The following is a 13,210-nucleotide window of genomic DNA, read 5'->3' on the forward strand; positions in this document are numbered from 1 at the left end:
GCTGTGGGATTGGATGGTTTAGTTTAGCTTGCTGAGTTGCAATACCTTCTGAGGCAAGCGGAGCCCATGGTTAAATATAGGAACACAGGCTGTTGAGCTTTTTCTGAATGTTCCAATAGCTAAAGAATATAACCAAGGCCCTGGTTAACTTACTTCGACAAACTCAGCCCCAGTAGCCATTACTGATTAAAGACCAGCAGAAGAATGTAATCAAACTAAAATGATCAGATAAGGCTCACTGCATTCTAAACAGAGATTTAACAAAAAATCCAATGAGTCCATCCAGGGCAGGCATGTCACAAAATAACTGAAGCGCAAATTATTTTTCAAAAAACAGCACCATCTTACAAAGAGCACAGTTAATCATAATTGAGACAGAAATAACTAAACCTTACCCGTGGTTTTTACAGGTAAATTTCCCCAGCAGCTACAGCCTTCCCAACGCTCCCCTCCCAAGAAACGCTGGTCAAGAGCTCCGGGCTGCATCAGCGTCTAAATTATCCTGCAAACCACTAGACCAATCAGCAAGGGGTTTACTCGGGTTTCAGATGCTAAATATATCCAGTGACCCCCTTTAACAACCACCTGTTCAGCAAACCCACAGAGAGACACCAATGTCAGTGGCCAAAGACTTGAATGATCTCGGACAATACAAATTCAAGCTTCTAGGCCAGATGACTATCTGAGTCGACCTCCTTTTAAATCCCTCAGAGTCGCGATGTACTCTATTAAACTTAGAAAGTGTAATTGACTGCTTCCACGGAGTGCGCTAACATCTGCTAAGAGAGTTATAGAGTTATAGTCACACAGCTTTGAAACAAGCCCTTCGGCCCAATTTGCTCGTGCCCACCAAGGTGCCCCATCTACACTAGTCTCACCAGCCTGCGTTTGGTCCATATCCTTCCAAACTTTTCGTATCCATGTACCTGTCCAACAGTCTTTTAAATGTTGTGATTGTACCTGCCTCAACTACCTCCTCTGGCAGTTTGTTCCATAAATCCACCACCCTTTGTGTGGAAAAAGTAGGCCCTCAGATTCCTATTAAATCTCCTCTCATCATGAAAGGACAAGAATTTGCATTGATCAATTTCAGTACTTTTCAACATCATTCCTGTTCCTTTTCTGTTTTTCTAGTCACAAGTGGTGTTGTAGGAAAAAATACATTGCAGATGAAGTGGCTACTTCTCATCAATACTACTCAATATTTACATCAACTCAAGACTACATTATGGCTCATCCTATTTAACATTGTACCATTAATTTAGAGTAACCAAAATGACAAAGAAGCAACCAAAACACCAACGTAGTGGCAATGATTATTTCATCCTACAGTGCACACAAGAATAGGACCATGGTTACCTCAATTAGAACATATAACAGGAACAGGCCCTTTGGCTCACAATGTTCAAACTGCACATGATGCCAGGTTAAACTTATCTCTTCTCCCTACACTGATCCATATCCCTCTATTCCTTGCATATCCATGCGCTTATCTAAAAGCCTCTTAAATGCCACTATCATATCTGTGTCGACAACAATCCCTGGTAGTGTGTTCCAGATACCCACCACTTTCAGTGCAAAATGAGGCTTTGACATCTCCACCCTGGGAAAATGGTTCTGGCTGTCCACTTTATCTATGTCTCTCAGATTTTGTATACTTCTATCAGCTTCAGCTTCCCCTCAGGCTCTGGTGCTCCAGAAAAGGCAATCCAAGTCTTCCCAACCTCTCCTTATTGCTAATGCCCTCTCATGCAGGCGGCATTCTAGTAAAACTGAGTGTAACTGTGATCTAATTCACCAGTTGACAGTTTAATCCTCAATTCGCTGATTTTATATGTCCACTAATATAGGAAAACCCATAATGTTTCTCAGATTAAATCCTTTGTTCCAGAGATGCTACCTGTCCCGCTGAATTACTCCAGCATTTTGGGTCATTTTTCTCAGATTGTTACAGAAGAAAATTCCGTCAGAAATGTGCCAACAGGAATTTATGAAGTGTTTCAACATTTCAAAACTGTCAGTGGCACACATTATAATAAATGGCAGCAGTTGCCATGACTCCGAGTTGTCATAGAAGAATAAAACATCGCAGGACTTTATTGGGCGGCAGAGTGGCGCAGCAGTAGAGCTCCTGCCTTACAGCACCAGAAACCCAATTTCAATCCTGACTATGGGTGCTGTCTGTATGGAGTTTGAACGTTCTCCCTGTGATCGCGTAGGTTTTCTCTGGATGCTCTGCTTTCCACCCACGCTCCAAAGACGTACAGGTTTGTAGGTTAATTGGCTTCTGTGACAATTGTAAATTGTCCCTAATATGTAGGATAGTGCTGGTGTACAGGGATCACTGGTCGGCACAGACTCGGTGGACTGAAGGGCCTGCTTCCTATGCTGTATCTCTAAACTAAACTAAACTAGACTTGACTACTACATGGTTATCCTGCTGCAATCACTGGATAAATTGGAGATGGCAAAAAGTCACAAAATGCTGGTCAGCAGGTCAGGTACCATTACTGATCGAACATGGATAGATGATGCTTCTTCAGAAGGGTTCCGGCCCGAAATGTCACCTATGCATGTTCTCCAGAGATGTTGCCTGACCGACTGAGTTACTCCAGCACTTTGTTTCTTTTTGTGCAAACCAGAAGCAGTTCCTTGCTACTTTAAGCACAATTTATTGATACAAAGTAATGAAGGCATAGTCTAATATAGAGGCAAAATAGTGGAGTAACCTACCGGCTCAGACAGCATCTCTGGAGAAAAGGAACATTTCCGGTCGAGACCCTTCTTCAGACTTAGAGTAAAGGGGAGGTGGGTAGTATAAAGGCTGGCAAGTGATAGAGGTGGATCCAGGAGAGGAGGGTTTGTTTGATAGATATGGGAGACAAGCATGGAGATGGTGACAGAGAACTGGGATGTGCTAATTTTCTTGTTTACAAGACAGAGTTAGATTTAGCTCTTAGGGCTAAGGGAATGAAGGGATATGGGGAAAAAAGCCGGAACAGGGTACTGATGGATGGTCAGCCACGATCATATTGACAATAGACAATAGGTGCAAGAGTAGGCCTTTCGGCTCTTCGAGCCAGCACCACCATTCAATGTGATCTTGGCTGATCATCCCCAATCAGTAACCCGTTCCTGCTTTCTCCCCATATCCCCTGACTCTGCTATTTTTAAGAGCCTTATCTACCTCTCTTGAAAGTATCCAGAGAACCGGCCTCCACCACCCTCTGAGGCAGAGAATTCCAGACTCACAACTCTCTGTGAGAAAATGTATTTACTCATCTCCGTTCTAAATGGCTAAGCCCTTTTTCTTAAACTGTGCCCCTGGTTCTGGACTCCCCCAACATCAGGAACATGTTTCCTGCCTCTTATATCTTAGATGTTACAATAAGATATCCTCTCATCCTTCTAAACTCCAGAGTATACAAGCCCAGCCATTCCATTCTCTCAGCACATGACAGTCCCGCCATCCCTATATCTTTGCTACGTTGTACTTCTTCTCTTTTTATTTTTATACTGTCCCTGACATCCCTTGTCAGCCATGGTCGCCCCTTACCCCCCATTGGAATCTTTCTTCCTCTTTGGAATGAACTGATCCTGCACCTTTGTATTATTCCCAGAAATACCTGCCATTGTTGTTCCACTGTCATCACTGCTAGGGTATCTTTCCCGTCAACTTTGGCCAGCTCCTCCCTCATGGCTCCCTAGTCCCCTTTATTCAACTGTAACACTGACACCTCTGATTTACCCTTTTCCCTCTCCAATTGTAGATTAAACTTGACCATATTATGGTCACTACCTCCTAATGGCTCCTTAACTTCAAGTTCCTTTATCAAATACGGCTCATTGCATAACACTAAATCCAGAATTGCCTTCTCCCTGGTAGGCTCCAATACAAGCTGCTCTAAGAATCCATCACGGAGGCACTTCACAAACTCCCTTTCTTGGGGTCCCGTACCAACCTGATTTTCCAAGTGTACCTGCATGTTGAAATCTCCCATAACACCACTGCATTACTTTTACTACATGCCAATTTTAACTCCTGATTCAACTTGCACCCTATATCCAGGCTACTGTTTGGGGGCCTGTAGATAAGTCCCATTAGGGACCTTTTACCCTTATAATTCCTTAGTTCTATCCATACTGACTCCACATCTCCTGTTTCAATGTCTCCCCTTGCAAGGGCCTGAATTTCATTCCTTGCCAACAGAGCTACCCCACCCCCTTTGCCCACCTGTCTGTCTTTTTGATAGGAGGTATACCCTTGAATATTCAGTTCCCATCCCTGGCCCTCTTGCAGCCATGTCTCTGTAATTCCCACAACATCATACTTGCCAATTTCTAACTGAGCCTCAAGCTCGTCCACTTTACTTCTTATACTTCCCGCATTCATATACATCACTTTCACCTCTATATTCACCTCCCCTCTCGCTCCACTCGCAATTGGCCCTGACCTTACTCTCTTATCCCTGCTCGAACTTTCCTTCCCATTAATTCAAGAGTCTTTTCTAACTTTTCCTGAACTCACTTCCCCTTTAACGCCATCTTTATGGTCCCAATTTGTCAATCTGTCGTTGAATGGCAGTGCTGGCTCGAAGGGACGAACGGCCTACTCTTGCAACCTATTTTCTATGTTTCTATGAGTCAGGAGAAAGGGAAACGAGAGATATAGACGGTGACGTAAAGAGATAAATCATACATACACATTTAATATCTGGACTTTGCATTCCTAAACCATAAAATACACCTAAGAATATAATCTTTAAGAATAATTATTTCTCGTATCTCTGATTGTAGCCGTGAAACAGCTGAGATAAGGTGAGATAAGCCACATTTATGTTTAGGTATTAAGACTGATGGATTTTTCTGTTGGAACCTGGCATGGAATTGATGGGCTAAATGGCTCCCCGTTGTGTTCTAATAATTTGCTATCTTCTTTTTCTTTTATTTATATATCACCTGAATTATCCATTTGAGATGCTGTGTGGAAAATCAATCGCATCATGCACCTCTACCATGGACTCTCGTGGCCGCTGTTCAGTATCCCACAGCATTTGATTACAGAGCAAATTTCCCGGGAAGTTCAGTGGTTCACCTGAATTCCTCATTCAGATTTGGTTATTGGGATAAAAGAGAGAAAAGGTGAACATATTACATTCATGGAAATTATGCCATTTGTCCTAAATGGCAGACGATATTTGATAAGCCATTGCATATAATATATTAATCCACTTCCTAAATTCCTGATACCATTTTTCTTACAGAGGTTTGTTTTATAACCATATCATGGAATAAATATATGTAAACTCTATAGGAATACTGTTAGCATCTACCAGGATTGACTATTGACTATACCATTAATATTTTGTATTTTCGCAATTCTGCACTTGCACTGCACTCTGTGATAGGAGGAAATAAGGCACCAATAAAGTGATTGTAAAGCTATAATTGAGTTACATATAGATTCATTACATCCAAGTCTCTTTGATCTGCTACAATTGTACATAATCACACTTCACACATACATGATTCAGGGTCCAGATTCAGAGATAGTTTCTTCCCAGCTATTATCAGTCAACTGAACCATCCTCTCACCAATTAGAGAGTGGTCCTGACCTCTCGTCTACCTCATTGGAGACCTTCATACTATCTTTAATTGGACTTTACCTTGCACTAAACGTTATACCCTTTACCTTGTATTTGTACACTGTGGATGGCTTGTTTGTAATCACGCATAGTCTTTTCACTGTCTGAATAGTACACAACAACATTTTTTGCATTGTACTGCGGCACATGTGGCAATAATAATAATAATCAAAACTACACTGTAAGCTAAGCATTTCTGCCCTCGTTAAAAGCTCTCTATTGACTCTGATGTACAAGCTTGATGACTTTGCATTTGAGTTGAGTTTGAGTTTAGTTTATTGTTGCGTGTACAAGGTACGGTGAAAAGCTTTTGTTGCTTGCTAATCAGTCAACGGAAAGACAATGTATGAATACAATTGAGTATCCACAGTGTACAAATGTATGGTAAAGAGAGCATAGTTAAAGTGTGAAATGCTGCTGTTGGAATAGATTTAAAAGAGTGGAGTGACTGTAATGCATGACATGAAACAAAGAGTTGTAGATGCTGGTTAATACACTAAAGGACCAGGGTTCCAAGAAAAATCATTGCAAATTCTGGAAACAGGAAATGTTGGAAATAGCCTGTTGGTCTAGCAACACTCACAGAGTGTGAAACTGAGTTACGTTTCACGTCAATTATTTCTCATTTGAAACTTTTGATGAAAACAAATTTGCAGTTTACTGAACTTTGTTCTTAACCTTTATCCCTGCTGAGAGCTGGGTGGTATTTTCCATTTAGTTGAATGGATTTTTATGTTTAAAATTGTATTGTAGAACAATCTAGCCCTGATGGCTATTTATGATCAATGACATACTCAAAATATGTTCAATGTGTTGAAACTTTTAATTTCAGACCTGAAGGAAATATGTAAATTAATGATTGGGCAGATACTCTGGGACTTAATTGTTGACATTCATTTACACCCATTTTGCATTCAGGAACATGCTGCTAAGATTGGCCGCAAAGTTAAGTGTAATAACACTGGTTGAATAGTACGGGAAAATATGTCATTTAAAACAAATGGCTAGAGGGGAAATGGAAATGGCTAGAGGGGGCTAGAGGGGAAATGGTATTAAAGTGAAAAAATTGAAAAATAAAGTGATATATTTAAAAATGTTAGAGAATTAATCTTTAGATCATTTGTAGAGGGCGACAGTGGCACAGAGGTAGAGTTGCTGCCTTACAGCACCTGAGACCAGAGTTTGATCCTGACTATGGCTGCTGTCTGTACAGAGTTCTCCCTGTGACCATGTGGATTTTCTCCGGGTGCTCTGGTTTCCTCCCACATTTTAAAGATGTGCAGGTTTGTAGGTTCATTGGCTTCTGTAAATTGTATATTGTCCCTCGTGTGTAGGATAGTGTAGGTGTACGAGGTGATTGTTGGTATTAGACTTGATGGGCCGAAAGGCCTTTCTACGCTGTATCTCTAAAGCCCACAGTAAATCCTAAAATAAAGCAACAGCTGGTGCATTGCTACCTTACAATTGCAGGGAGTTAGGTTTGATCTTGTACGTGGGTGCAGTCAATAAGGAGCATGGACCTCCTCCCTGTGACTGTGTGAGGTTTTGCTGGCACCTCCTGTTTCATTTCATGTCCCAAAGATATCCTGGTTCATTAATTGAGTGCTCTAATTTTCTCCTAATTTGTAAGGGTGTGGCAAAGGAAACCTCCATTTCCTGCATCTCCATGATGCCTGTTAAACATCACTATTGTATCTGCCAGCACCACCATCCCTGGCATCCAGTATTGGAGGAACCCACCACTCTCAGTGTAAAAAACTTACCCTACACATATCATTTAAACTTTGCTCCTCTCGACTTAAATCTATGCCTTCTTGTGTTTGACATTTCCATTCTGGGGGAAAAAGGTTTCAAAAAGATTTTGGATTTAGGGGGCTTTGAAAAAAATGCTGCTAAAGGTTTACCAGAATAATGCCCAAAAGAGGAGGTATTAGCTACAAGGAGAGGTTGAACAGACTTGGATTGTTTTCTCTGGCATGCCATAGACTGAGGGGAGACCTGATAGATGTATATACAATTATGAGAGGGATAGTCAGAACCTTTCCCCCCCCAATATTAAATACTAGAGAGCATAGTATTCAGGTAAGAGCATTAAAGTTAAAAGAAGATATGTGGGGCAAGTTTATTACAGAGTGATGGGTGCCTGGAATGCACTTCTGGGGTGATGGTGAAGGCATATACGATAGCAGCATTTAAGACATTTTTGGATAGCACATGGATATGCAGGGAATGGAGTGATATGGATATGTGCAGGCAGATAAGAGTTTGTCTTGGCATCATGTTCCTTATAGACATTATTGGCTCAAGGGCCTGACCTGTGACATACTATTCTGTTCCATGTGCTATGTCTACCCTATCTATGCTTCACATACAGTGGCGGACTGGCCAGGGTGTCAGCTTGCCCGATGGTAAGTGGGCCCCTGTTAAATGATAGCATTGTAGTTGTGGGTGGGCCCCCTTTGTCTCCTGGCAACCAATATTTTTAGACCCAGTCCGCCACTGCTCACATAATTTTATTTACTTCTATTAGGTCTCTCCTTAACCCCCGGTATTGTAGAGAAAATAGTTTGTCCAACATCTTGTAAACAAAAACTCCCAGTCAAGTAATCATGAGGGTAAACCTCCTTGTACCATCTCCAAACCAGAATTGCACAAAATACTCAAAATGCAGTCTAATCAATCTTAAAGAGCACCATCATAGCTTCCTGAAGGGTGACTTCATGAATTGATGGACTGAGTGGTTTCCCAATGTGTTCTTATAGTTCACCATATGTATATATGAATTCATTATATTCACAGAGTGGTTGGTGGAGCGCATTGGGAATTAGAACACAGCCTCTGTGCAGATGCTGGCAAATAAATTATACACAAAATGCTCAAGCAGCCTTCCTTTACTGATTGCCGGACAAAAATAATGTAACTCATAACTGCATGAGTTTATAAATAACTCAGTTCACAGTTCAGAGCTCTACAGTCAGCGTTCAAAAGAAAAATTCATACATTCTGAATGATTATCGGAGTCAGATCACACTTCGACTGGTTATTGAATGTTCTGAAACTCAAAATGTATCAGGATGACTTTAGTGTCGATTGTCTCAACCCACCTGTTTTTGCTTTCTTAACAGCCAGTTTCAATGATTGATGGGAGCAACTGTGCAGTTTCCCCAGCACTGGAAAAGATGCATCAGCACTGCGACTGGAGTAGATTTTAATTGGCTGCCATTCAGTATGTATCGCAGGTACTTTGCAATGCAGCAGCAGAGTCAGAGTGAATGAGACTAACGAGAGAGAACAGGAGTTTGAAATTCAAAGCATTATTATCTGTAGCTTTTGTTTGTTCCATACGATACAGAGAACTTTATTTTTCCCAGGAGGGAAATTGATCTGCCAACAGTCATAAAAACACAAAATACATGAAACATGAAATTAAAGTAATGAATGGAAAGGATTGGGGATGGGGAGGGGGGGGATCAGTCTATTCATGGTAATAATCCCTGGTTTCATTACAATACAGGGTAACGTTGAATTGTGATAGAAATTATTCCACATCAGTTTAAAAAAATGCAGAATTCAATTACCCTCAACCTTATCCGAGCAAACGTGATTTTTGTTCCATACCAATGCGATATTGCGGGATCTTAACGTAAAGCTAGTGCCGCAATGAAGTAACGTTGGCTCAAAAACACATTACTATTGATTTTATGCAGCTACGGCCAAAGGGAGTTCTAAGGAAACATCTGAGTGTATTATTATCTTTAATCCCAAATCTAATTGGTCAAAACTGATATGTCAGTATGATTTTGTAAGGTTATGCGTTCATATTTAGAATGATCAATTCCAGCTGAAACCATTTCTGGAAACTTAATTTCATGAGATCTACTAATGTTATTCTATTTATCTAATAATAATGGGTCTGCTGCAGTGGAATGCATTTGCTCATAGTGTTGAGCCAGAACTTGCCAGCTTTTTCTTCCCACCTCTGATCATTCCATTGATGCTCAGTCAATTCTCATTTTCAATTCTCTCCAACTTCTCACATTCTTTGTCTCGATCTCAACTCCTGATTATTCCCAGCACAGGAACCAGTTCATAGATAAAATGGAGTAGGGATAATGGTGGTGCTGGGGGCTAGATATATATACGGTGAGTAATTGAAAACTTAAGGCAAGCAATAGATCCCTGGAGATGAACTCAAAGGAAATATATGATATCCTACATGGATTGGTGAAGATTCTGCTCTCCTATAAGCAGATCTTGGTATCTTCCCCTCTCTTAATTCCATGTAATCATGCAAAATACACGCCTGAGACAGGGAATCTTGTTATGGAGCTCAAGACTCTCTTGATTGCCTAAACTAGGCTGAGAAAAAGTAAAACACAAGGAATCACAGATGCTCGTTTGTAAAAAAAACACAAAGTGCTGAAGTAACTCAGTGGGTTACACAGCAACTATGACAGACATTTATAGGTGATGTTTTGGCTCGGGACCCATCTTCATACTTCAGGTCTTCAGGATCTGAAGAAGGGTCCTGACCCAAAATATCACCTGTCCATATCTTCCAGAGATTCTGCCTGAGAAGCTGAGTTACTCCAGCAATTTATATGTTGTTTCTGACCAGAAGTTGTTTCAAGCAAGCTGAGGGTTAGGCAACAAATATTTAAAACTAAACCAGTAGTTCAACACAAAGTCTAGATGTACCAGTACATGTACACTATTACCTCTCCGCTATTTTCAATGTAGAACTAAATCTCAGATCTGACCTTACCTGTTGGAATTTCAACATGATCATTCACCCACTTCTCATCTTCATTGATTTCTGAGAGAATGCAAGCTAGTTAGTTATGACATAAATCTAAATTTCTATGAATGTTTCCCAAGACAAAGGCAATTCAGAAGTAGATTATTCATAAAAACAGGTGGAAGCATTGAAAGGGCATGGCACTGGAGGAAGGAATTTTGGCCCACAGTGAACATAGAAACATAGAAAATAGGTGCAGGAGGCCATTTGCAGCTTCGAGCCAGCACCCCATTTATTGTGATCATGGCTGATCGTCCCCAATCAATAACCCGCACCTGTCTTCTCCCCATATCCCTAGATTCTACTAGCCCCTAGAGCTCTATCTAACTCTCTCTTAAATCCATCCAGTGATTTGGCCTCCACTGCCCTCTGTGGCAGGGAATTCCACAAATTCACAACTCTCTGGGTGAAAAAGTTTTTTTCTCACCTCAGTCTTAAATGGCCTCCCCTTTATTTTAAGACTGTGGCCGCTTGTTCTGGACTCGCCTAACATTGGGAACATTTTTCCTGTATCTAGCTTGTCCAGTCCTTTTGTAATTTTATATGTTTCTATAAGATCCCCCTCATCCTTCTAAACTCCAGTGAATACAAACCTAGACTTTTCAATCTTTCCTCATATGACAATCCCACCATCCCAGGGATCAATCTCGTGAACCTATGCTGCACTGCCTCAATCACAAGGATGTCCTTCCTCAAATTAGGAGACCAAAACTGTACACAATATTCCAGATGTGGTCTTACCAGAGCCCTATACAACTGCAGAAGAACCTCTTTACTCCTATACTGAAATGTTCTTGTTATGAAGGCCTGCTGTGCCTGTAAGCCAACTTTCAGTGACTGGTGTACAAGGACACCCAGGTCTCGCTGTACCTCCCCCTTACCTAACCTAACCCCATTGAGATAATAATCTACCCCTTTGTTTTTGCCGCCAAAGTGGATAACCTCACATTTATCTATATTATACTGCATCTGCCTTGCATCTGCTCACTCACTCAACCTCTTCAGGTCACCCTGCAACCTCCTAACATCCTCTTCATAGTTCACACTGCCACCCAGCTTTGTGTCATCCGCAAACTTGCTAGTGTTGCTCCTAATTCCCTCTTCCAAATCATATAGAAACATCTGCAGGAGTAGGCCAGTTCAGCCCTTCGAGCCTGCACCGCCATTCAATATGATCATGGTGATCATCCAACTCAGTATCTAGTACCTGCCTTCTCTCCATACCCTCTGATCCCCTTAGCCACAAGGGCCACATCTAACTCCCTCTTAAATATAGCCAATGAACTGGCCTCAACTACCCTCTGTGTCAGATAGTTACAGAGATTCACCACTCTATGTGTGAAAAAAGTTCTTCTCATCTCGGTTTTAAAGGGCCCCTTATCCTTAAGCTGTGACCCCTTGTCCTGGACTTCCCTAACATCGGGAACAATCTTCCTGCCCACTAGCCTGCCATATATGGTAAACAGTTGCGGCCCCAACACTGAGCCTTGCGGGCACTCCACTCCCCACAGCCTGCCATTCTGAAAAGGACCCGTTCACTCCTACTCTTTGCTTTTTGTCTGCCAACCAATTTTGTCCAAGTATCCATGCTATCTCTCTACCAGAGCAATTGAGTCGATTTGAACAACCAATGTTTGTAAGAGTTTAATTCTTATCCAAAACTTATTCAAAAAGTGGTGAGGATCTTCATTAATGCGATATCCTAGTATCCTAATCTTCATGAGAATATTATATAAATTCATAATCTTGCCCTGAAAAATCAAAAAATTGACTCACAAATCATAAAAGTGTGTTTTCTGCACCTTGAGTTTTTTGAGCTTCAGAACATTCAAAATCATCCAATTTTAATTTGTAGCATTAAAATCAGCAAAACAATTAACACGAAGGTTCACTACTTCAATAATACTCAATAAATACAAATTTCTCTGTATTAATGTAGTCATATTCATCCTAGTTTTTTCAGATAACAATGAAGAAAATTTTAGTAACCATTTCAATAAATTATTTTTGTAGAGACATGCACTAGATCTGTTTGTCAGTGAATTCTAACTGTTCTGCATCCCTGAATAAATACAGGTTAGTCAGTTTCCTAACTATATCATTCTGTCTCTCTTGGTCTAATGGAACTGTTTTATCTGAATTTAGTTTAGTTTAGTTTAGAGATACAACATGGAAACAGGCCCTTCAGCCCACTGAGTCCACGTCGACCAGCGATCCCCATGGACTAGATCTATCCTACGCCAGGGACAATTTATAGAAGCCAATTATCTTAGACAACTGCATGTCTTTGGAATGTGGGAGAAAACCATAGAAAATTGGAAAAAACACGCGGTCTTAGGGAGAACATATACAGTCCAGATGGCAGGTACACAAAATTGCTGGAGAAACTCAGCGGGTGCAACAGCATCTATGGAGCGAAGAAAATAGGCGACGTTTCGGGCCGAAACCCTTCTTCAGACTGATGGGGGTGTGGGGGGGAGAAGGAAGGAAAGAGGGAGGAGGAGGAGCCCGAGGGCGGGGGGGATGGGAGGAGACAGCTCGAGGGTTAAGGAAGGGGAGGAGACAGCAAGGGCTAGCAAAATTGGGAGAATTCAACGTTCATGCCATCAGGGTGCAAGCTGCCCAGGCGGAATATCAGGACTGACCCCGGGTCTCTGGAGCTGTAAGGCAGCAACTCTATCACTGCACCACTTTGCCAAGACTACTTCAAAGCTCTGGACTGTGCTGATGCATGTTCCAGTTTTGTCAGATTATCACATAAATCCT

General features: G+C 41.4%; 1 protein-coding gene across 1 annotated transcript in view; it reads right to left on the reverse strand.

Moving 5' to 3' along the window:
* neb (nebulin) overlaps positions 1–694 on the reverse strand; it is a 229,493-nt gene extending 228,799 nt beyond the window's left edge. Inside the window, 1 exon segment of the mRNA XM_055638822.1 lies at positions 396–694. The gene's annotated coding sequence lies outside the window, so the exon portion shown is untranslated.
* Positions 695–13,210: the final 12,516 nt, after the last annotated feature.

Source organism: Leucoraja erinacea, chromosome 7 (assembly GCF_028641065.1).
Source record: "Leucoraja erinacea ecotype New England chromosome 7, Leri_hhj_1, whole genome shotgun sequence".
Taxonomy (NCBI): Eukaryota; Metazoa; Chordata; class Chondrichthyes; order Rajiformes; family Rajidae; genus Leucoraja; species Leucoraja erinaceus.